Source organism: Coptis chinensis, chromosome 2, assembly GCF_015680905.1.
Source record: "Coptis chinensis isolate HL-2020 chromosome 2, ASM1568090v1, whole genome shotgun sequence".
NCBI classification, from domain to species: Eukaryota; Viridiplantae; Streptophyta; class Magnoliopsida; order Ranunculales; family Ranunculaceae; genus Coptis; species Coptis chinensis.
This window is the reverse complement of record NC_141457.1, coordinates 76,946,312-76,969,947: the sequence shown is the minus strand read 5'-3', so window position 1 is coordinate 76,969,947 and position 23,636 is coordinate 76,946,312.

The window sequence follows — 23,636 nt, the reverse complement described above, 5'->3', positions numbered from 1 at the left end:
ATTTACTGAAACACCAGAAGGGCCAATCAAATTACTTACGCTAGAAGGGTCATTCAGATTCACTGAAACGCTAGAAGGGCTAATCATATCACATACACCCATCACAAGGGCCAAATCACCTAAGTTGTTGTCACACCCCGAATTTCGACAGAATTCGAAAAAACATTATTTGTTCCCGACTCTTCGATCTCCGAGGTGTGACGCACTCTCCACTTCCAAAAACCCATAAACAGTTTTAAATATGCGGATAATTAAAAACCAATAAAAATTTTAACTTAAACAAAAGTCCTCTTCATTACAAAAATTTAACAAATGAAAATGCAAATAATCTTATTTCAACTGAAAATCTATATCACCTCAAAGGAAAACAAAGCCTATCTTGAAATGCGACGCTAACGCAAACCACAAGCAGCAACCAATCTTCTTCAACACTAAACCTGTCAAGACTTATCAACTATGTTCATTTAATGAACACACCCGATAAGCAAACATGCAAATCAGGTCAGCATTATAAAAATGCTGGTGTGAGTAGCTCTAAAATACAACATATTCTTATACAAATATATACACAATCCATAAGGCAGTTAGTTCCTCCACCGAGGCGCCTTAACTTTCAACGACTAATACAACATCCTTAAGTACAATAATTTAGGCAGGTAGTTCCTCCAATCGAAGCCTTTAACTTCCCACTAACCACACAACAAACTATACGATAATAAATAAGGCATATAGTTCCTCCATCGAGTTTTTAGGTTCTAACTAAACCAATAACCAACATATTACCATAATTAGATTATTTCAGGCTTTCTTTGCGTGTCCCTAAAATCACGTCGTATCTATGTCTTACCTAGTTTCCCTAGCTACCACAATCGCTTTCCAACGCCGAACATGTACATCCACATGCCTCCCCTCACATAATGAACCACTCCGTGCGTAACTACCCTGAGCGGGATGCCGCACACCAGGTAACCCTCACACGAAAGCCATTATGCAAGTACTGCCACTATTCGGCATAAAATATCGCGAGTCTCGTTCTAATATTTCGAACGGAATAATCAAGCCACTATTCGGCTACGATTGCCCAACACATGGGTCAATCAACATCTTATATATACACCCTACACAAGGGTCAATCATATCACATACGCCCACACAGGGCAAATCACATGAGTTGTGGTAGTCAGGTTTTAGGATTTTCGTTACGTAATTTATTCAGGTGTCATACATTTATGACTCATAATAATTCCACTATATCATGTGCAGGTCAAATACCTTATTGCACTAAGCCACAATATTTAGAAATATCTCAATTATATCTCATAACCACTTTCATTCTTTCACGTGCCCATATATTATTGCACTACGCCACAATTCCGTGGGCAAATATTCACCAATACTATACTACATCATAGTAGCATCTCACATTTATAATAATGGAGTGTTTATACATTTATTTCTCCAAAACTATTGCCTTTAATATATATATCCCAACATATTATATAAGGTCACAATATCAACGTCAAATCTTAATTAGATAATGACAACTAAAGTTATACAATCTTCCACAGCATTTTAGCATTTGATTTGTCCATACAATTTAATATATAAAAACGTAACACAATTAAACAGTCAACAGTCCACAATCAAAGCCCAATATATATATGATTTACACACTACTCACGTCAAATCTTAATTAGATAATGACAAACAACGTTATATAATTTTCAACAATATTTTATTACTATATTTGTCCATATTCTTAAATATATGAAAAACTGGAAAAAGTCAATATTCCATGGTCAATGGTCAAAGTCAAAGTCAAAGTCAACACATCATTGTCAAAGTCAAACTATCATTTCCATGTTCGACAAGTTCAGGGTCATAGCCATGGTTCATGGCTAAGGGCAAAGGTGCATTGGCTCAAGGGCTCACGACTAAGGAAATGGTTCGGACCCAACTGGCCAAGCCCAAACCTTAAAACCCGGCCCCAAAAGTTTAAACATTTAAAGACCCAATTAGATATATTTTAAGTTATATGACCAGCCCAAAAACCAAAATTAGAAACTGGCTCAAAACACCATTGGGTTCGGCCCGGAGAATTTAACTAAAACCGGCCCAACACTTAAACTAAAACTAGTCCACAACTTAAACTAAACTGGTCCGAAACGAAGGATTAATCCGGCCCAATAACTAACAAATGTTTAGGCCCAAAAACTTAAACTGAACTGGCCCACAACTTAATCAAAACTGGCCCAACAAAACCAAAATAGAATCGGGCCTAACAACAAATGAACTGGCTCATAGACTAAGCCAAATAGGTCTGGCCCAAACAAAACAAGCTAAGGCCCAAGAACTGAAACCGACCTAGGCCCAAGCCCAAACCGACCAACAGTTATCTTCTCCAAATTTCTTCTGCCTCCAGCCACCAAAATCGGCCACCATCTATTCCGATCGCCACCCCTCCAAACATACCCGAAAATGGAGAGGGTAAAAACCCCCACCACTTTAACAAAAGCTAAAACCCCAACTCTTAAATCCACCATCTTCTCCAAAACTAGATCTGGAAATATTACCGCCGCCATTAACAGCTTGTTTCCAAGCTTTTCCCAAGCTTTAATAGCACCCCTTAACAACCTTCACACCCTACACTAGCTACCCCCTCACCAACAACCCATTCAAGCCGACAAATCTAACAACAATCAAAACGACAGTCGACGCCATTAGTGCCGGATGCAACGCTTCGACAGCCCCATCCAATAACATTTCCATCATACCTCAACAACCAACCATACCCCAACAAGTAAAGAAAGTTCAAACAAGCCAATAGGATTTCGTTCATTCTGTTGCAGGACGCCATTAGCTTATAAATCTTGGACAGTCAAATGTGGATTTCCTAGCCTTAACAGAGTTTCGACAGTTTACCCAATTTTAACAATGACAGGACGAATGATAATAACATAATAATGAACCGAAAACAGGAGCAGAGACTTTTAACAGTATACACCGATACACGGAAAACTAGAAATTTGGTGAAATAGCAAAATAGCTCCTCACCTGTATTAAAAGCCCGACGAATTCCTCCTAGTCCAAATCGTCGCGCTCCAACGCTCTAGCTCTGCCTCCATTTTTATTATTTTTTTATTCTCTAAAAACCCTATTCTCTAGAACAATGTGATTATATACTTGGGTTTGAAACCCAAGCCCAACACAGACTCGAGCCCAGAAACCAGGCCCACATATCTCAAATCCAATCCAACCAATTTTAAATAAATAATTAAATTAATCAATTAATTAATAATTACATATTTTAAATACGGGCGTTACAGTTGTGGTAGCTAGGTTCTAGGATTTTCGTTACGTAATTTATTCAGGTGTCATGCATTAGTATCTCATAACCATCTCACTCTATCACGTGCCAAATAAATTATTGTACTAAGCCACCATATTTGGAAATATCTCAATATATCTCATAACAACTTTCATTCTTTCACGTGCCAAATATATTATTGTACTAAGCCACAATCCGTGGAAAATATCTACAAATACTATACTACCTCATAGTAGCATCTCACATATATAATAATGGAGCGTTTATATAAATTTCTCAAAGATATTGCATTTAATAGATATCCTAACATATTATATCATTTAACATAACAACAATTTTCACATACCACATAATATCACAATTTCTCCAAACGTACCGCATAACATTTTTATAGCGTTTTAGGAATATTATGTCTCCTAAGATTTCTATCTCGTCACGTGTCAAAAATTGCACAATATCAATGTCAAATCTTTCTTAGATAGTGACGAATCAATTTATGTAGGCTTTCGCACCATTTTAGCATTTGATTTGTCCATACAATTTAATATAAAAAAACGTAGCACAATTAAATAGACAGTCAAAGGGTCAAACCCAACAGTCACCAGTCCTAAACCAGTGTTTCTCCAAACAGGTCCTAACCCAAACCCATGTCTAAAACAGTTCAACCCGTTGTCCTAATCCAATTAAACAAGATAAAGCCCCAAAACCAAAGCCCAAAAGTCTAAACATTTAAAGACCCAATTGGATCTATTTAATTTATATGGACCAGCCTCAAAACAAACTTGAAACTGGCCTAAAGAAAGCTAATAGGTTTCGGCCCAAGCCAACTAAAAAAATGAAACTTAAACTGGCCCAAAACTTTAATTGGTTCGGCCCAAAGAAATAAAAGAAAATTGGCCCAAAGACTAAACTGAAAGTGGCCCAAACAACTAACTAACTTAGTCCGGCCCAAACCAAACAGATCTAAAGCCCAACCAAAACAAAACCCATTGGCTTCGGCCCAAGCCCAAGCCCAAGCCCAACCACACCAACAGGTCGTCTCCCTCACCTCACCAGCGCTCTCCTCCACCACCAGCTCGAATTTTGGCCACCAACTCTCCTCCGCCTCCCCTTTCATCCCAGCGGTTTTGGTCATGATGAAAAACCCAACAATTTGATACCATCAAAACTCAAAACCCTCACTGCTCCAAAACTCAATCGCGCCGCCATTAACGCCTGTCGAAGCTTCATCCGCACCACTACCAACCTCCAACCACCACCAATCGGTTCGGGTTTTGATCTCCACCCAAACACCTAATTCTAATCAAACCCAAACATCCTCACTCCTCACCAATTGATCTCTACACCAATTGATCTCGATGCCATTACAACCTTTTTTAAAGGTTCGACAACCCCCGATCTCCATCACTCAACCAATATACCACAACAACCCAACATTCATTCCCTTACTACCACCAATCTTCAATCAACAAAAAAAACAACAATAACAGTTCACATAAATTTTACTGGCGATTTCTTAGTGCCGCCATTAACAGCCTCGTCCGAGCTCCAACAGATTAAATTTCCATAGTTTCACTAATTAAGCAAATGAATATAAAGATATCTAACCAATTTGAAAATTCGACAGTATGAGAAAAATCACGACAGAGAAAAAGAAAACATAACACAAAAACTGAACGGAGACTTTTTGACAGTAAAGTTTTCTTCATACCCATAAAATTCTAGGTTCGGTGAATAAAAACAAAACAATAACTACTCACCTATATCGCGAAAAACGTATCTAGAATATGAAAGAAAAATCGATTCCGCGCCAGCTAGAATATGTGTTCTTCTTTGTTTTAACTTGTCTAGTTCTAATGAAAAATTAGTTTTTCTTAAAAACCTCCATTTTTAAAAATCATCACATTCTAAAGAATTCTGCCATATTTTACTTTAAGAAACTTTTCATATTTTCTCCCATAAATTTCGGAATTATTCTCTCTGTTTCCTTATTAATACAATCTCTACACATTATTTTAAAACTTAAAAACTTTCATATTAAATCATTTTCAAACCAAACAAACTATTTTCCCTCTTTTTCCCCAAAAAGTCAAACATACATATTCACTCCACTTAACTTAAGACTTAGTTAATATTATATTATTATTATTATTATTATTTTGCAAAATAATTAATTTTGGACATTTAATAAAATGAGGGTGTTACATGCTCTTCAGGTGGAATAAACGAAACCATCTCAGTACCTTGGACTTCATCTGTTAAAATGGTCTCTTCTCGAACCTGTCCTTCATTACCACATGAATGAATTTATGTTTGTTGTTGCACTGGTTCTTGGGTATTTTCTTCAAGAGAAAGTAAAATCTCAAAGGTTCCTTGTGTGATATGAACCGGTTCTAAAGGAATGCTTACTGGAGCACAGTTAATAGTTGTCACCACAGTCTCCTCATTTGCAGTATCAACAATAGACAATGATCCCTCCATATTGTTTACTACAACCACATTTGGGTGGGCCTCTGCTGTCGTGATGCCTGGAAAGGGATTAGTATCAACTCTATGTTGTCTCACTTGCTGCCAAACTTGAGTCTCCCTTGTCATACCTTGAGCCACAGTAGTCTTATTAGTCCTTTCTTGCCTGCCCATTGGTACTGTTGGTGGTGTTACTCTTAAAGCAACTGAAGGAATTGTTGCTCTGGGAGGTTGCTTTGGGCACTTAGTAATTGGTCCAAGAGCTAGGTTAGTTGTAGTGAAAGTTTAGATTTTTTTTCTAGAGATTGTAGTTGGTCCAAGAGCAAGTTATCTTAGTAGTGGGGATTGATTGGTTTCGTTGTCCCCAACACACTTCTTTCCATTATTTCTATGTAATTTCCAAAAAAATTTCAAGACCATGCCAGTACCTTCCAAACCTGATGATATCCCCAAGTTGGTTGCTAAAGGCACAACCATATATTTGATCCAATCCCGAAAGTCGTCACTATTTCGATAATTGCACATTCTACTTGCAATTTCCCTAACATTTCTTTCATTAAGATTATCATTATGCATCCATCAAGGACAAACATCCACCACCAAGTTATCATTTGAGCTTGCCTTTCTTCCTACATTAACAGTGAGCCTTGTTAGTAATACTCCAAATAATTTGCATATAATTCACGAATCGAAAATTTTAAGGCCTAAACGTTTAATGCTTCGTTCTAAACCTTTCAATAATTCACGTTTTTTTCACTATTAACGTATAAAACACGAATTACCAAATTATTTAAAAATTCATTTAAAAAATACTTCATAAAAAAAAAATCTTATAAGGATGAGTAACAAGAATAAACATAAATAAGAAACAAAAAATAGAAGGGAAAAGAGATATGGGATTATTACCTTGACTTAAAAACTTTTGTATATCTATGTGAAGAGCATTATTTTTTCTTTTTGCAAATCAAATGATCGAGTAAACTAACATAAAGACATGAATGTTTTGTTTCTAATTCTTATTTTCCTATACAATTAACAAATCTACATTCTAAAAGAGATGTAAATATAGAATAGAGATAAATATTGACAAATATATATTATAAGGGTTATTTAGGCTTTGATCCTACTTCTTATGGGGTATTTAGGTTTTAGTCCTAAAATTATCAATTATTAGATTTTAGTCCTACTTCCATCTATTGACACTGGGTCGTCTCAGTTGATCGTAGTCAAACCCTTTTCTAATAATATATTTTTTGATTTTTTTGCAAATGGCCAAACTACCCTTGAGCGTGCTTGGCATGTGACTTTATATTGGACTGTTGGAACACCAAGTTAAACAATGGAGGCAAATTACCTGTGAGCATGTTGGTATACAGCGAGAGATTAAGTAGGAACTTGAAATCACCGAATTCCACTGGCATTTGTCCAGAAAACTTGTTCTCAAACAACTACAGAGAGACCAATTGTGTAAAGGATTTCAACTCCGAGAGATCTCCTTTAAGATTGTTATTCGAAGCATCAAATTTTATAAGGCTAGAAAGATTTCCAAAACCCACAGGGAAGTCTCCGGTGAGATAGTTGTCGTAAAGTTCAAGCTGCAACAGTTTGTTGAGTTTGTTGATTTCAGGTGGTATCGGTCCAGATAAAGTATTATCAGAGAGCTCTAGATTGGTAAACTCCATCAAATTTCCAATCTCTGGTGGAATTCTCCCTTCTAGACTACAGTTTGTGAGATAAAGCCAGTAAAGCCTTTCAAGCTTTAGAATCTCCACAGGAAACGAACTATTCTTGAACAAATTATCCCTAACGATTAAAAACTGGAGACCCGTGATATTTTCAAGTGATTTCCATGGAAAAACGCCAAAAAATCCAGTATTATTCATATTCAAGAAAGTCAGTCCAGTAAGAGAAGGAAAATCTAGCACCACTCCACTAAATGAATTCATAGAAAGATCCAAGTAAGTCAACTTAGTACAATTATTCAAACCTTTCGAAATTGTTCCGGATATTAAGTTTGAACCAAGCTAATACATTGATTTCATTAATGATAGTTGTTGTGATTATTTTATCATCATCTAATAATCGGATCATCATTTCTTGTAATCGGATCATCAACCTATTACAAATCAAATCTATCGATCTGATGCATTACAAGTTTTCAACAACACTAGATCTTTCCTTCAAAGGTTTTTAATTATTAATTTTGAGATGTTAAGTAGTTATTTTAATTTGCATTATTTTCTAATTTTGTTTTTCTTATTCACCAGTTTAGAGAAAATGTATGAGGCGTTAAGAACATTTAAGGTTCTCGGCATAGAAATAGATGTTGATTTAACAACAGGGACTTGCCCACTTATTGTCAGCACATTTTCAGTCACCGTCTTCTAGTTTGAAGGACACGTATCAAGCATGCTCAAAGGTCGTTTGGCCATTTGCAAAAAAAATTGAAAAATATATTATTAGAAAACGGTGTGACCACGGTCAACTGAGATGACTCACGGTCAATAGATAGAAATAGGACTAAAACCTAATAATCGATAATTTTATGACTAAAACCTAAATACCCCATAATAAGTAGGACCAAAGCCTAAATAACCCATATTATAATTATACTAGAGTAAAATTAGTGGAACATTATAATATATAATTATAAGTAAAATTATAAGTAGAACATTATAATATATATTATATATAGTTAGAGTAAAATTATAATAAGTTGAGTAAAATCAGTAGAACATTTTAATTATATTGACAAATATCTATCAAATAAAAAGGCTTGGTGCATGTGGGGCCATGTAGGGCCCCATATGACTGCTAACATTGTATTTCACAAGTTGTGACTTGTGACATGACACTTTCAAGTGAGCTCAAGTAGTGTGATATGATGGTTAGCTAAAGGTTATTGGGTAGGGCTAGTCATCGAGCTACTCATGTCAAGTACTAGGGTGCTCAATGCAAGCTCGACTCGTGTATCTCTCGAGTCACACGAGCCGAGCTTGAGTCGAGCTCAAATTTTGTTCGAGCTTTATTTTGTGCTCAAGCTCGACTCATCGAGTATTCGAGTAGCTCAATGAGCCTAGATTCATATTCTTCTAGACTACAAATTTGAATTCGATCATAGGCTCTAGAGTTTGATTTGACTTGTATTATGTATAGGCTCGACTTCAACCACAAATTAGAGATAATTAAACACAAATAGACTCTAAATTTTACCTCAAGACCAAAATAATTTGCTAAACTCAACTAAATAAAATACTAAAATGCAATCACAATTCACTAATACTACAATAACCACTATCAAACAACTATTTCAAGGTGTGCACAGTATAAATACAATCAATATGTGTTAAGTAATTATAATCTAATACACTAACATAAATAATTATCCCAAATAAACGTTAACATAACTATGTAAAGTGCGAATTGCGAGTAGTTCGTGAGCGTCTCGAGTTCGAGTTTTAAAATGTGCTCAAACTCGACTCATATTATTGAATGAGCGAGTTTGAGTCGAGCCGAGCTCAAGTTATTCACGAACAACTCGACTCGATGACCAACCTTACTGTTGGGTGACAATGGATCAGACTTACAAGTTAACAAAGGCTGTTGGGTTTTGGGCCTCTAGGTAAAAGGTTTAAAGGGTCTGTGCCTTGATTGTTCATCGTCGGGCCGTAGGCACGGACAACCCCTAGTATATTATAATTTTTCCTTAAGTGTACCGAATTTTTGAAATCCAAATTTTTTATTTCAAAATGATTAATACTCGTATAAAACATACTATATATTATTAACATATTGCGAATTTTTGACCGAATTATTAACCAAAATTTTCTAATATATAAATAAATGAAACTCAAATTATTTCCGTACCGAATAATTTTCCTATTCCGAATTACTAAGAAATAGAGGTAGCAATCAGTTTTAGCAGCAACCTCTGAAACAATCTACATAATGGGGATCTTGCATACATTGTTATAAAAAAAAATTGCCTTGACAAGGCTATGGGCCTGGTGTTGTGATCAAAACACGTCCGTCAGTACAGTAAATTTTGCAAAGAACTATAGTTGGACTCTTAAGACCATGTGCGTATGGGTTACACACTTACATACAAATTAGTTCATGTGATCTCAGATTCAAATGCACTGACAGACATGAGGTATTGAACTTATAATGCAATATCCGCACCCACAACGGCACAACCTCACAATGGCGCAATTGGTCAATAGCTACATCCAATTCTGCTAGATCTTCAAAACCAAATATCAACGTATAGCAGAAGTATAAATACAGTGTTTTCGAACCTTTAAACTCAAATTCGATAGAGACAAAACATTTATACAGTATCAATATGATAAGGACACCAACAATGAAACGACATTCATAGTCTAAAGTGTGGCCATAGTTTCAAAATGACGTTTTATAAGTACACTTGACCCAAGGTGCGCCATCTTCATTAGAGCATTGATTGAGAATGTGAGCTCCACATGTCCCCCAAATAACTAAAACAGATAGTACTAGTGTATTACCAACTGACAGGATTCTTTATCTATAACCTCTAAACTCACTTTTAAGACTCTGGATTTATATTCTGGACGGAGAGAGTGGCATGATACTGAACTGATGACATACGCTGGCGAAGAGTGGCCTTCCCTAGGGAATTAGGAATAGTGAGGAGTAAGTCTCTTTGGAGTAGTGTCCATACTAGAAGCAACTAATAACAGTTTTCTGAATAGTGATAACTTAAATTCCTTTTCAAGCCTTGTAATAATCTTGTCATATTAAATATTTAATTAAAAATTAAAATTAAAATAATAATAATAATAATAGTAGTAGGAGAAAACAAAAACAAACCAACAACATATTATTTCGAGGCTTACTTCGATCTGCTTCATGCACCATGTGCGGTTCTATTTCAAAGCACCACAACATCATTGTCAAAATTCAAAGTGGAAGTGGGTTTATCGCCAGAACACTACAACAGTTGATTCTGTATGTAATATGCTATGTGAATAAAGAGGTCGAGGATGGATTAGGTGTGTATGTGTCATGCCAAGGGAATATACAAACAAGAGCCAACAAACAAGTGAATAGGTTAGATGTATCATTTTCTTTGCTACAAATTGGCATAACAAGGCTTGTAAGTGCTACTGTAATATGCTTAGCTTTGTTCCCCACATGAAGTAAAGAGCGTAGTAAGCTCATCTTTCTCTATCAATCTCTTTCAAATTTCTTCTTTCAATTCAAGAAGCTTTGGCGTACTTTAACCTTCCTGTTTTTTCTCATTAGACTAAAATACCCCATAGTTGAATCTTGGTCGTAGAAGCCAAGTCCCTACCTTTCCTTTTTTATTTTCCCACTAATTAACATTGGCCATCCACCAAACTTCCAAAGCCATATACATCCAGCCATAAGGGCCTCAAGTCCTCAAACACCATATAGATTTGATAAGATGCTTAGATGCTTACATATAGTTACATCATGTAAGGGTGGAGTTGTAGTAGTACTGTATGAGCTAGGTTCAAGCTTTATTAGGTATGGAAAGAAATGAAAGACACAACAAAGCTACATTACAGCAGGGGACTCAAACATAGTAAACCGGAGGAATGCTTGGAAGAGACATTGCACGACCCACTCCCCTGATCAACCGTGCTACTAGGAATGACTAACTTTCAAGTTTTTCACCACCCATTCCTGCAACAACTTGTACAGTTGTACTCTTTGGATCAAAATATATGACCATATCTGTTTGACAGCTTGTGAGCTAGGTAGTGTTCCCCTGCAAACCCTCCAAAAGAGAGAGAGATTGAGATCGAGAGCCCATTTCTCATCTATAATTAATCCAATCTAGGTCCCATCATTATATAATTAGCTTGAAATTTTTAGCTTTTCTAGTTGTTAGAGTTAATGTAAGCCGTGCCAGGTCAGGTGGGACTTGGGCTTTTTATATTGTAAACTAACATACTATTTTGTATTTTCCTATATAAGAAAAGAAATAGGAGGTCTAAGATTAACCAAGTCAAACTCTCTTCTTTCTCAACTTTCTTCTCCATTAGCAATAATATATAAAATTTCACTCTAGTTTCCGAGAAAGCTATTGAAAAGTACGAAAATGTATCAAAAAGATGTTGAGTTTCAGCGGATATACTTTGGCACTCTAGCTTGTGGCAAGTTTGTGGATTTTGTTTGATCAAGTAGGGCCAAGGAACTAAATTTCGAAAAAATTTGTGAAATTTTCACAAAAATTTTCGTTTTTGGTGGGTATAGAAATATTTTGAACCCTACATTTTATGTTTGCAAGTTTTCAAAGTAATTTCACGAAAATTTCAACTATTTTTTCGATTTAGTTCATTTTGTATAGTAATATGCAGTTTTTCACGAAATTTACATAAAATTTTAAATTGTACCAAGTGCAATAAATAATTTAAATATAGTTTACTTTTGTCAATTTAGCATTTAGTATTTAGTATTTACTAGTTACTAAATATTAAAGACCTAATTTTTCTCAAACAAACATTTAGAATTTAGTGTCCACCTTGCTATCTTTTTTGTATTTTCCTTTTAATTTTTTAATTTTATTTTTTTATTGATGGACATTTGATTATTAAGATATATTATATTATATATGTCTATATTTGATAAGATTGTTAATTTTGAGAAAGTGACTATGGATATATCATATATGTCTTATTTTGGTCATTTTTTGTGTATAGACATTTAAATTTGAAAAAATAGTTGCTACCTATTTATATCTTAATATTAAAGCTCCCACAAGGGGTATTTTTCGAGCTCTATTAAAATTCCACGTCATCTCCTATTAAAATGAGAATTTCTCTCATATTTGAAAAACGATAATTTTTTTTTACAACGGGAATTCATTTTCTATTATAACGGGAATTCTTCTCCTATTAAAACAAATCCTAACACTTCTAATTAAAGCGGTAATCATTCTCCAATTAAAATAAGAATTGATCCCCTATTGAAAAGAGAAAATCTAACATATCTAATTAAAATAGAAATTATTCTCCTATTAAAACAGGATCTCTCTCCCAATTGAAAAAACGGGTTTTTAAAATTTAATTAAAACTTCATTTAAAACAATTTGTTAGAAAATTAAAACGGATTAGCAACTAAAACAGTAGTCCCAATTTTCTAAAAAAAATCTAAATGTTTTCAAAAGAACCGGTGCGTATGCACGGGCCTACAAGCTAGTATTTTTTATTTTTGTTGATGTATTCGCATATTTAATTTTCTCTCTTACTTTTTGTGAAAAAATTTATATTTTTGTTTTCTGTGGTCACTAAAACAATAACCAAAAACAAAATTTAATTTCTTGAGTAGGACTAGCCTTCACCACCTTCACCAGGCCAAAAAACAGGAAAAAATAATAATAATAATAATAATAATAATAATAATAGGACTAGCACTAGCTAGTATCAGTTTTGGCATTTACAAAATCAGTCGACCAGATGCTAGTGTAGCTTGTACAAGACCGATCGAGTAGATGTCTGAATTCCGAAATAGCAAAAAACACTACGCAAGTTACATTTAGAATTTAAAGAACGACTACATAACCGTACAATATTAAAACTGCTGTGAGGACACTTTAATTTTCATGCATGGTGAAATTTAACAATGCTATTCAGCACAATGTTAAAAGGGCCTTTCAGAACGAGGGAAAAATATATATCCCTTTCCAATGCCGCAAAAAAAGAGAAAAAAACAATAGTGGTCCAATTTCATTACCAAATTATAATTTGACGGTCTTAATCATAAATTCATAATGCTGATCGGTGCTCTTAGGCATCTGTTTTAGATCGACCCAGTATAAGACGATAAGTTGTTCGATGAGGGTAAAATATTTGATCAAGTCACAGCTGACGATGTCCATGTAGATGAATTCAGGGAAATAGTAGAGGACATGTTTCCGACAAGCTGCCTAGAGATGCTCCAGACTTCAGAACTTCTACATGTTTTCCAGCAGTAAACAATGTGTCTGTTCTCTCCTTCACGTACTCAATTATTTCTTCATAATTGGATACATTCTTCCTTACAAGTTCCTTAAATCACTCTAGTTTTATAAGCTTTCTCCATCATATGTTTCATCTCCTAAAACAAAGGCCGAATTTGGTGAGCTTTGAATCCTTTTCGCCCGTAAAAATGGCACAAAATTTGGTTCCTGTAGCAGCAAAGAGCCAATTAAATAAGACATTAAGAAAATATGCTACCCCTCTTGACCAAAATATATAAAATGAATGCAACATCACATTGATGAACTTGTACATGGTACCATACATAATTATCTTGTTTAATTTAAGACTAGTGTGGGCCAAAATTTAGATCACATAGTACATCGAGTGATTGGGTTATTGGCTTGGTGTACTTCAATTAAGTTAGAAGACGTGAAGATAGAAGAACCGTGATCCTTTGGCCCATTTAGTATTTTAGTGTCGCATGCATGCGCATAACATAAAAGTGGTTTTAAATGAACTAGTACAAGCCAAATATAAAGCTTCAATAATTTATTACTCATATCGCGGCAATAGAAAGTTGCACTTTTTCCTTGTTTTTTTTTTCAAGCATGTAATTAGAAAATAAAAGCAAACCTTTCAAAAAAGAAAACTCTGCATTATCTCATATAATTTGAGAACTCTTCATCTTTTGCTTGATAGGACAATAAAAGTTGTAGCATCACTAGGCATACATGATTATAATTTCACGAGCTCTAAAATCAATTAGGGCTCAGATTATTATTGTTATTATTACTATTACTATTTTTTTTTTCCATTGATTATTTATTATATAAGTTAAAATGCTCACATTGGTCAGTTTGTCGAAGTTTTTCGGCTCAAAATTAAGTTTCGAGGTGAATAATTGATCTCATCAATCAATGATAGAAAATTGTATAAAATGATATTAGAAAGAATTTGCCAATTCTCTTTTGACATCACACCTTCACACTTTATTTTACAGAACCTGAGGGCAGTTTCGTCAGTTAATAAGCCAATCAGGTTTATAAGCCAATGACCAAGAAAGTTACGTATATTTTCTTCACTTGGTGACAGACAACTCCATACAACAGAGAAGTTAGACGCCAAGAAGAAGCAGCAGCAGCAGAAGCAGAAGCAGGGGAAGAGAGAAGGATAGGTTCCACTGCAACAATATTTATTAAATTCTTTCCTTTGTCTTCTATATCTGTAACCCTTTGAAAGGTTCTTTTCACAAAAAACTCTAGTACTTGTTCTCTTCTTTCTTTATTCATCAAACGAAATTTCCCCAAACCAAAAAGTGTAAAAAAAGGACTGGGTTTTGGGTTTTGGGTTTGGAGAAGAAGTGAGTTGTGAAGGGATGGTTAGCACTGACACTTGCATGGGGGGTTGGAATAAAACCCAAAACGTAGATCTCGAGAACTCAAGCTAAAAAAGGCAAAACATAGCTCATAACCTGATCAACACTTGTTCTTCTGTTTCAACTCTCTTTCTCTTACTTGTTCATGGAGTGGAAAAGAATTAGAAGGCGTTTCATTTCTAGAACACCTTTTTTCTACTGTGTATTATCCACATGTCTGTTATTGACTATCTCTGTTCTTCTACTCTGCACTATTGGTTCCAGAACTGTGCGTCTTGGTAAGTTCAAAATATCTTATTTTTCCATTTATTGCTTCTGCTAAGTTTAGTCATTTATAAGCAAATGTAAGATTTCCCATCTTGATTTTCAGCAATATTTAGCAGATTTCAATGCAAAATTTCACATCATTTTCTCGTTTCTTTCTTTCTCACTTTCTCTCTTATCTATTGCAGATATCTTAAGTTCATCTCTTAAAGACTCACATGGCTATATCAAGGTATAGCTTAAATTCCAAATTTTCGTTTCGAAATGAATATTAGTTCATGCTACAATGTGCCGGGTTCACTGTTGGAAACGATAAGGTGGTTCTTGCAATTTCGAGTTTTTTCGTACGTGGGGTCTTGGCACCGGTAGTTTTACGGATTACATAGTCAGCGGTTTGACCGGAACTGTGTTTAATCAAATTCCAAACCCGTGAAGTTGAACTGTAGAAGTATAGCTAGTTTTAACTGTTAAACTGAACTAAATTACTGTTTTATCAGATAAAACAGTGAAAACAAGTGCAGCATATCATACACTTTTCTTAGTACTTATAGTCATTGGATTAGTAAGGGTGGTTTGACGAAATGGACAAAATTTTAGTGCAAAAAGAAGAAATAAAATAAAACATTATTGGAAGCTTTGTTTTTGTTTTAGGGGTGTCTATGAATCGTCCATGGACCATGGAAGTGCGAAAGAAGTACGCAGTGGCATTTTGGATAATCCAATAGGAATCTGACAAAAATTCATGGAAATTGTCATGCCCAATTATCGTTTTATGCTTTATGATGGAGTCTATGTTGCAAGATGAATTGTGTATATGATGTATTTCTTTAACGCGACTGATATACATTTTTTGATACATGTATGATCATTTACAGTTCTATACTAGTGTAAAGCAAATTTTCGGAAGCTTTTGTAACCTCATAGTTATTTATTTCTCAAATTCATTTGGACATTGAGCATTGCACTGCCAACATATATTGGTATACTACGCATTGTGACCCTGACTGATTATTAAAGAAATCATATATATGAAATATGATGCAGGGAACAGAGAAGTCTACGAAGAAATCAGGAGAAAAAGAGGTGATTTCAAGCTCAAGATCTATAAGCCGAAGGAATTGGTTCAACACATTGAGGACGAGCAGGAGGCATTTGAATGGGCTTGGATCCTATCCTCCTCGATGTACGTCGAAATGCGGGAGATGCACTCCATGCAAACCTGTTCATGTCCCAGTCCCCCCAGGAACATCTGCCCCCACCGAGTACTATCCAGAAGCCTGGAGATGCAAATGTGGGAACAAGTTGTACATGCCTTAGGTGTTCAATTATTAGTGTGAATTTCTTTCCGAGTTTCTATACCTTAGTCTTCAGCGTACCAGCTGAGCGTTGGTTATAGCTTGTATTAGGATCAGTACTTAGTTACATTACCTATTTAGTTGCTTCATGAGGTTCCCAGCTTGGGTTCCATATATTTTCGTATCTCCATTAAAGGGTGTCGAAGACAGAATGAAAATTATTGATTTATCATTTATGTATAATTAGAAAACACTACTTTAGGTACATTATGAATGCCGCCCAAGTGCTTGTTGTCCCAATATTGTTGCTTATCCTCAGAATCAATCACGGCAGCTACTTAAGTCTGATTTATCTCTAGATATTGTACATATGATGCAAAATCCCGTTCCAACAAAATCACAAGTTACAATGTATTTAAACCCATTCCATTTCCCCAGAGGGCATTGAACAATATCCATCCCACTTCAAATTCAGTTACTCATCAAAATACATGGACATGGATTTGCGAGGTGTGGATACATGTTCCACCAAATTATTAATTGTGAGGTGTGGATTTAGGATGTTGGACGCAAATCATATTCGGTAATCTGTTCGCTGTTCCAAAAGCATATTGTGGTTACTAGTTAGTGCATGCGTACAAAAATCTCTAGAGGATCGGAATGAGGATTATTTTATTTGGTGTACAGCAAGGGACGTTGCACACTTGCACCATATATAATGCTAAACGCCTAAACAGCAACAACCAGTGTATATAATGTAGAATTGTAGATGTTTATTAAAGAATAAAGAACCCAGTGCGGAAAAGTGGAAAAAGTTGGAAGGCGCGGAAAATGCAAAACGTGTATAAAGCTACGCTGCAAGGATGAAACTTCTGAAGACAACATCCCGCGCATACGGGGCGCGCATACTGTGGTTGGCTTGGCTACGTGCGTCTTCACATGTGTATGAATTATGAACTGCCATAGGTTGTACACTGCTGACAACAACGAAACAATAAAGTTGACTGTCTGCCTGTCTCTACTATATGTAGTTGAGCCCATGTTTATACTCTATGTACAGTACTACGGACGGTATATTATTACTACTAGCATTTTGTGCACGCTTGATGAGCGTGAAATTAACCATGAGCTGTTAATACCCACATAGATTACGTGTATCTCTATACTTTTCTTACCGAACTAATCAAATTAAAAAAAAGGAGAATAGTGTACAATGTAAGCAAAGACAATATATTGTACTTCCAAAATAAAAAATATATATATATCTATCTATATAATGGTGGGAAACAATTTTTTTATTGTTATCAGTCAAAGTGACTTGTGTGATTAGAGATGAAAAAATAGGCTGTGGAAGAGTTTGGAATTGGTAGTTGGGTTTGTCGATCCAAATTTAGTAATGGCAGTTCCCAATTCAATTAGCCAAGCCCATAAACCTCCTCAACAAAACAAGTCCATAAAACCTTCCAAAAATTTTAGGCGGATATAAAATAGAAAAGTAACCGGCCCTAAACCCATCAACCAATGAATGAGGTTATGAGATTGATAAATGGTGGAGTTGGTGTAGGCTCTGTTTGGCTGCAAGAGATATTGTATTACGTAACTATGATTAGGTGATACAAGTCATGAGATGGAGTACTTGTGTGTCTGCCTCTTATCCTATCACATGTTTTACTTGGCTACTGTTTGGTTGACATTCACACCTATATACTCATTTTTTATATCATACAAAAGAAAAACTAAAAAAAAAATCATATACAAAATTTGCAAAATAAAACTTAAAAACTAATAAACAAAATAAAGAAAAAAAAAAAAAAAAAAAACTCTAATTAAATATTGAATACATAAGCACCCAATTGATTTATACAAAAACATCTCAAAAAAAAAAAAAAATCCCAATTTGATTAATAATGTGAAGATTTAAACACTACTTTTGGAGGAAAAAAAAGTTTTAATGTGAGAAAATAAAAAAGGTGGAGAAAAAAAACATAAGATTTATAGTTCCATTAATAAGATTCCCATGAAAAGAGAGAGAGGAGGAGGAGAAAGAGATGGGAAAAACATTCTTTATGTGTTTTATTATTTTTATTTTTTTTCTCTTTCATGGATAGAAAAACACGTTTTTAGTGAATCTGGACTTTTCCTTTGGATTTGCTTTTATCCACACTTTTGTGTTCCTGCAATTCAAGGCTTACTAGAGTATCCACATTTTGACGGACCAAAAACACCTATACAAGATAAACATGACTGCCACGTCACCAATTTCTGAATATGGACTCTCTATTCACACTGCCAAACAGAGCCGTAAGGAAAGTTTGGAATCCCAATAATAGTGCACGTGTGTCCCTATGAACTGCAAATGAAAAAGAGAAGAGAAGGCACATCTGGTAATTATGAATGTGAATTAAAGGTAGTTTGATAAAGATAAACAACAATTATCCAACGTCTACGAAAGTTGCTATTTGAGTTTTATTTTTTGGGCCTACTATAATAAATAATCATTAACGTATTGAATGATACATATGTCCTTGTTAGACAACAATTTATGTATTATATTTTGTCTTGGTTGATGTAATTAGATAAGAGCAACCAGGACAAATTAGGAAACGAAAAAATCCAGTCAATGGAAACATAACAGTTACGTTTTCATTTGATTTTTTCGTTTCCTAATTTGTCCCGGTGGGGAGTTTTATTTATAGGAAATTTAAAGGGGATATATTTATATATATATATATATATATATATATATATATATATATATATCACGGTTTGTCTTCAGAGTGCCACTCTTATAGTGACACTCTTATCTCACTCTTCTCCTCAGCCGTCCGATCTCGCCCTCAAGATCTGAAGATCTAAACCACTGATAAAACCGATATTTTAAAATTTAGAGGTATTTCAAAATAAAAATAAAAAAAATGAAAATCACAAAAATCACGAAATTGGGTTCTCTCTCTCTCTCAGCTTCTTCTTCTCCAGTTTGAACCAAGCTTCTGGATTAAGGTATTTTTCCTCTTTTAATTCGTTTGATTTTTTATTTAATTAGCTTGGATTCGTTTGAAATAAACCTAGTAAACTTTATTCTTGGATGTTGTTTATATTGTTGTTTAAAACGAAATTGGGTATGAACTAACCTAGTAGTAAACTTTATTCTTGGATGTTGTTTATATTGTTGTTTAAAACACGAAATTGGGTATGAACTTAGACAAGTAAACAAGTTTAAAACGCTTGGTTCAACTGTTTATGAACTTAGACAAGTAAACAAGTATGAATTGGGTATGAAATTGTTTATATTGTTGTTTAAAACGCGAAACTTGGAAGTAAACAAGTTTCTGTGTTTGAGGTAAACTTTGCTTTAATGGTATTTTCATTGCCGTATTCTTCATGCCGTATTCTGTCAAAGTTTTGAACTCTGTCAGAGCTTTGAACTCTATCAGAGTTTGGTGAACTCTGTCAGAGTTTTGAACTCTGTCGTATTCTTCATGCCGTATTCTGTCAGAGTTTTGAACTATGTCGAGTTCGTGAACTTTGTCGAGCTTTCAACTCGTTATTATTCTTCATGCCGTGATTCGCCGAGTTCGGTGATAATCTATGATATCAATCTTTGCTAGTCTCGCTACTAATCTATGATATCAATCGCTTAGAAATATGTACTCATTCGCTTTCATTATAAGTTATCATTTTAACCAAACCTTAACTCACTCAATCTCTCTCTCTCTCTTTCTCTCTGTCCTACCTGCCTAAGCTTATGGTTTATTCATATTCCTTTTACTCTTTATATGTACAAGTTTGGTATGGCAATAGCACCGTTTTGGGTCCTACTCCTAGACTTGATCACATCGGTTAGGATCTCAAATGTTGAAAGTGCACATGTTTTTTCTTTATCGGCCCGAAATGACGAAGAATGATTTTAGTGATGATCCGTGGTTTATATAATAGATCGGTGAGCAACACATGGTTTCCTCCTTCAAAAGATGCTATTGCATTTGCTCATTTTATGTGGTGTCGCATAAAACACCGATGGTTTTGTAAACTCACATAGTGTGGGCTATAGAGGGGGTACTAAGGAATTATTATGGGCATGTAATGCCTAGCTTTACAGTTACGGAGGAATGATCTCATCATTTTCCAAGAACTCAAGGCAATAGAAGCGGTATGAATAAGCCGTGCATTTAACCGTGGAAGTTGCTTCTGATTTCCTATGCAAATTCTCAACTTCTAGTTGAAGTTGAAGCCATTCGACAACTTAGAGGTGTTTATAGCAGAACAAGTAATGTCATCTCCCTCAATTTGCTTGTTTAAAACTCCAATATGTTCTTCTATACCGTGGGGTGTTTATAGCCAATCTCTAAATGCCATTTCTATTGGTTGTGAATAAAATCATCAATCCCATGCCAATTTTCAACGACACCTGCTAGGCTAGAAATATAGAAGGTAGTGACTTACTACTACCTTGATGATCGCTAGAGGTTTTACTCGATGATCCATTAAGAGTTTAACACTATTGACAAAATTGCTTTTGTAACATTGAAAACTCGGTGAAGTAGCATATTCGGTGAACTCTGTCAGAGTTTTGAATTCTATCAGAGTTCGGTGAACTAGCATATTCGGTCAACTCTGTCAGAGTTCGGTGAACTCTATCAGAGTTCGGTGACAAATACATATTCGGTGAACTCTATCAGAGTTCGGTGAAGTAGCATATTCGGTGAATTCTGTCAGAGTTCGGTGAACTCTATCAGAGTTCGGTGACAAACACATATTTGGTGAACTCTATCAGAGTTCGGTGACAAACACATATTCTGTGAACTCTATCAGAGTTCGGTGACAAACACATATTCAGTGAACTCTATCAGAGTTTTGAACTCTTTCAGAGTTCGGTGAAGTAGCATATTCGGTGAACTCTGTCAGAGTTTTGAACTCTATCAGAGTTTTGAACTCTGTCAGAGTTTTGATGTTTAAGTTATTTACATTGTTTATGTACATTGGGATTTTTGACTGTTTAAGTTATTTATATTTTTAATTTTTTCGATTTATAGAAATGGAGACAGAGACATCAATGTTATGTTTATCCAAGTTCAAAATAAATAAATCATTAAATCAAGCAATGAAGTTATGAACTTATTGTCTCTCTTGTTGATATCACTAGATTTTTATTTGAGGCCATATCGACTGGAGTACTGCTTGCTTGATTCAAAATAAATATATAGCTCTGTTTTAGGTAACTGTTCTATCTTTCTATCTTTTTTTTTTTTATATAATGTTATGTTTGATTTAATTCTTTTGAATTCTAGACACCCATTTTGTACATGCAAATCATAGTAGGAGTGTGACGCTTAACTAAAAGATTAAAAGTTTTTGACATTTTAGTTTATGTTGGACGTCCCAAACTAGCAAGAAAGACGCCAAAATTCATTAATGTGTATCGCCGACACTGTACTTGCCTCAAACTCAAGACCACGTGGCTGCATTTAACTTGCATCTATGCCATATACTCGAATCCAACTTAATAACTGATAGCAATTTTTCTATAATGCCTCCTGCTATATATATATATGCAAAGTAGATGCATTCGACTCTACAGTTTTCTCTGACTTCTTGATCTTGATGTGCTATGTATACAACTGTGACTTTAATAGCTTCTACACTCAGTTCATATTCATTAGTTTTTGAGTTAGAGACTTAAGATCGAGTATCGACAGTTGTTCCCCTTTGATGTTGATCTTTCTTCGTTCCTCCACTCGTGAGATTATGGCCCTTTCATTTTCCCCATCGAGCTTCAGCTCTTATATTGTCTTTCTCTTATGCCGCGTCAACTATTTTCGTTTTACAAATGTGCTTCTTTTTTCGATGTTCATTATCTCCATGGCGGCTTTAAAGTTTTACATGAGTCGTTCTCGCAAAGTTTTCCTAGTCGATTTCGCATGCTTGAATTAGATTGGGTTTTTTTTGTTAGTGTGTGGAGGGGGGATTTAATAGAGTATAGTTTGCCTAGATAGCATGCACACCACCTTATTTCGTTCTTTGTTTTTTCACGTTGGTATTGCAACAATTTGAATTAGTTGAATATCTTATTTTTAACTCCTATTTATTTTGTAGCAATGCCTCGAACAAAGAATGTGAATGTGAAAAATGCAGCAAAAAGTGTTTTCACGGGTGCTAAGAAGTTGTTAGGTGGGGGGAGTAGTAGTTCGGGTCGTGATGAGGAGCCTGAGAAAAAGAGAGGAAGGAGAACAACCACTTCGGCATCAGTTCGTAGAGGGGATCGGAAAGCGGATGATCCCAGTAATGTTGTAAGTGGTGTAGAGTTAGGAAATCAAAAGAGAAGAAAGAGGACAATTCTGAGTGATGTAGATGTAGATGTAGATGACGATGACGATGACGATGACGTACATATGGATCGTGGGAAGAGTGTAGTTCTAAGTCATGATGATAGTGAAGAAGAGGGTGTTGATGATGCGTAAGAGGAGACCCGACGAGGAGGAAGAGGACGGAGGAGGAGGAGGAGGAGAATGACGAGGAAGTCCATGTACTGCACCTCCGGTGAATATTGTGAGAAAGTCTAACAATGACTTGGAGTTCAAGAGAGGTGTTTATGGAGGTGGCCCTTGTGTGTCACATCCGTTGTATGACTATGTAGTGTGCGTGGCTCTCGCGATGTTTGGGAGGGGGGTAATATTATCATATAGTGTCTATTAGTATTTAAATTTTGTATTACTGAAACTTGTGCATACATTAATACTAAGTTTTTGTTGTTTTAGGCGGGCGAGGGGTGTTGAAGTGCCATGGGCACCTAAACAAGTTGGTACAATGGAATATCATCATCGGAGAGTGTTCGACCGTTCTACTTTTCACGTGGAGCTTCAAAGGACCGGCTTATGTGCTCTGGGTCTTAGGTGTATACTGAGCATCGGGATCTTGTGTTGGTCTCGCGTTTGTGGAGAGGT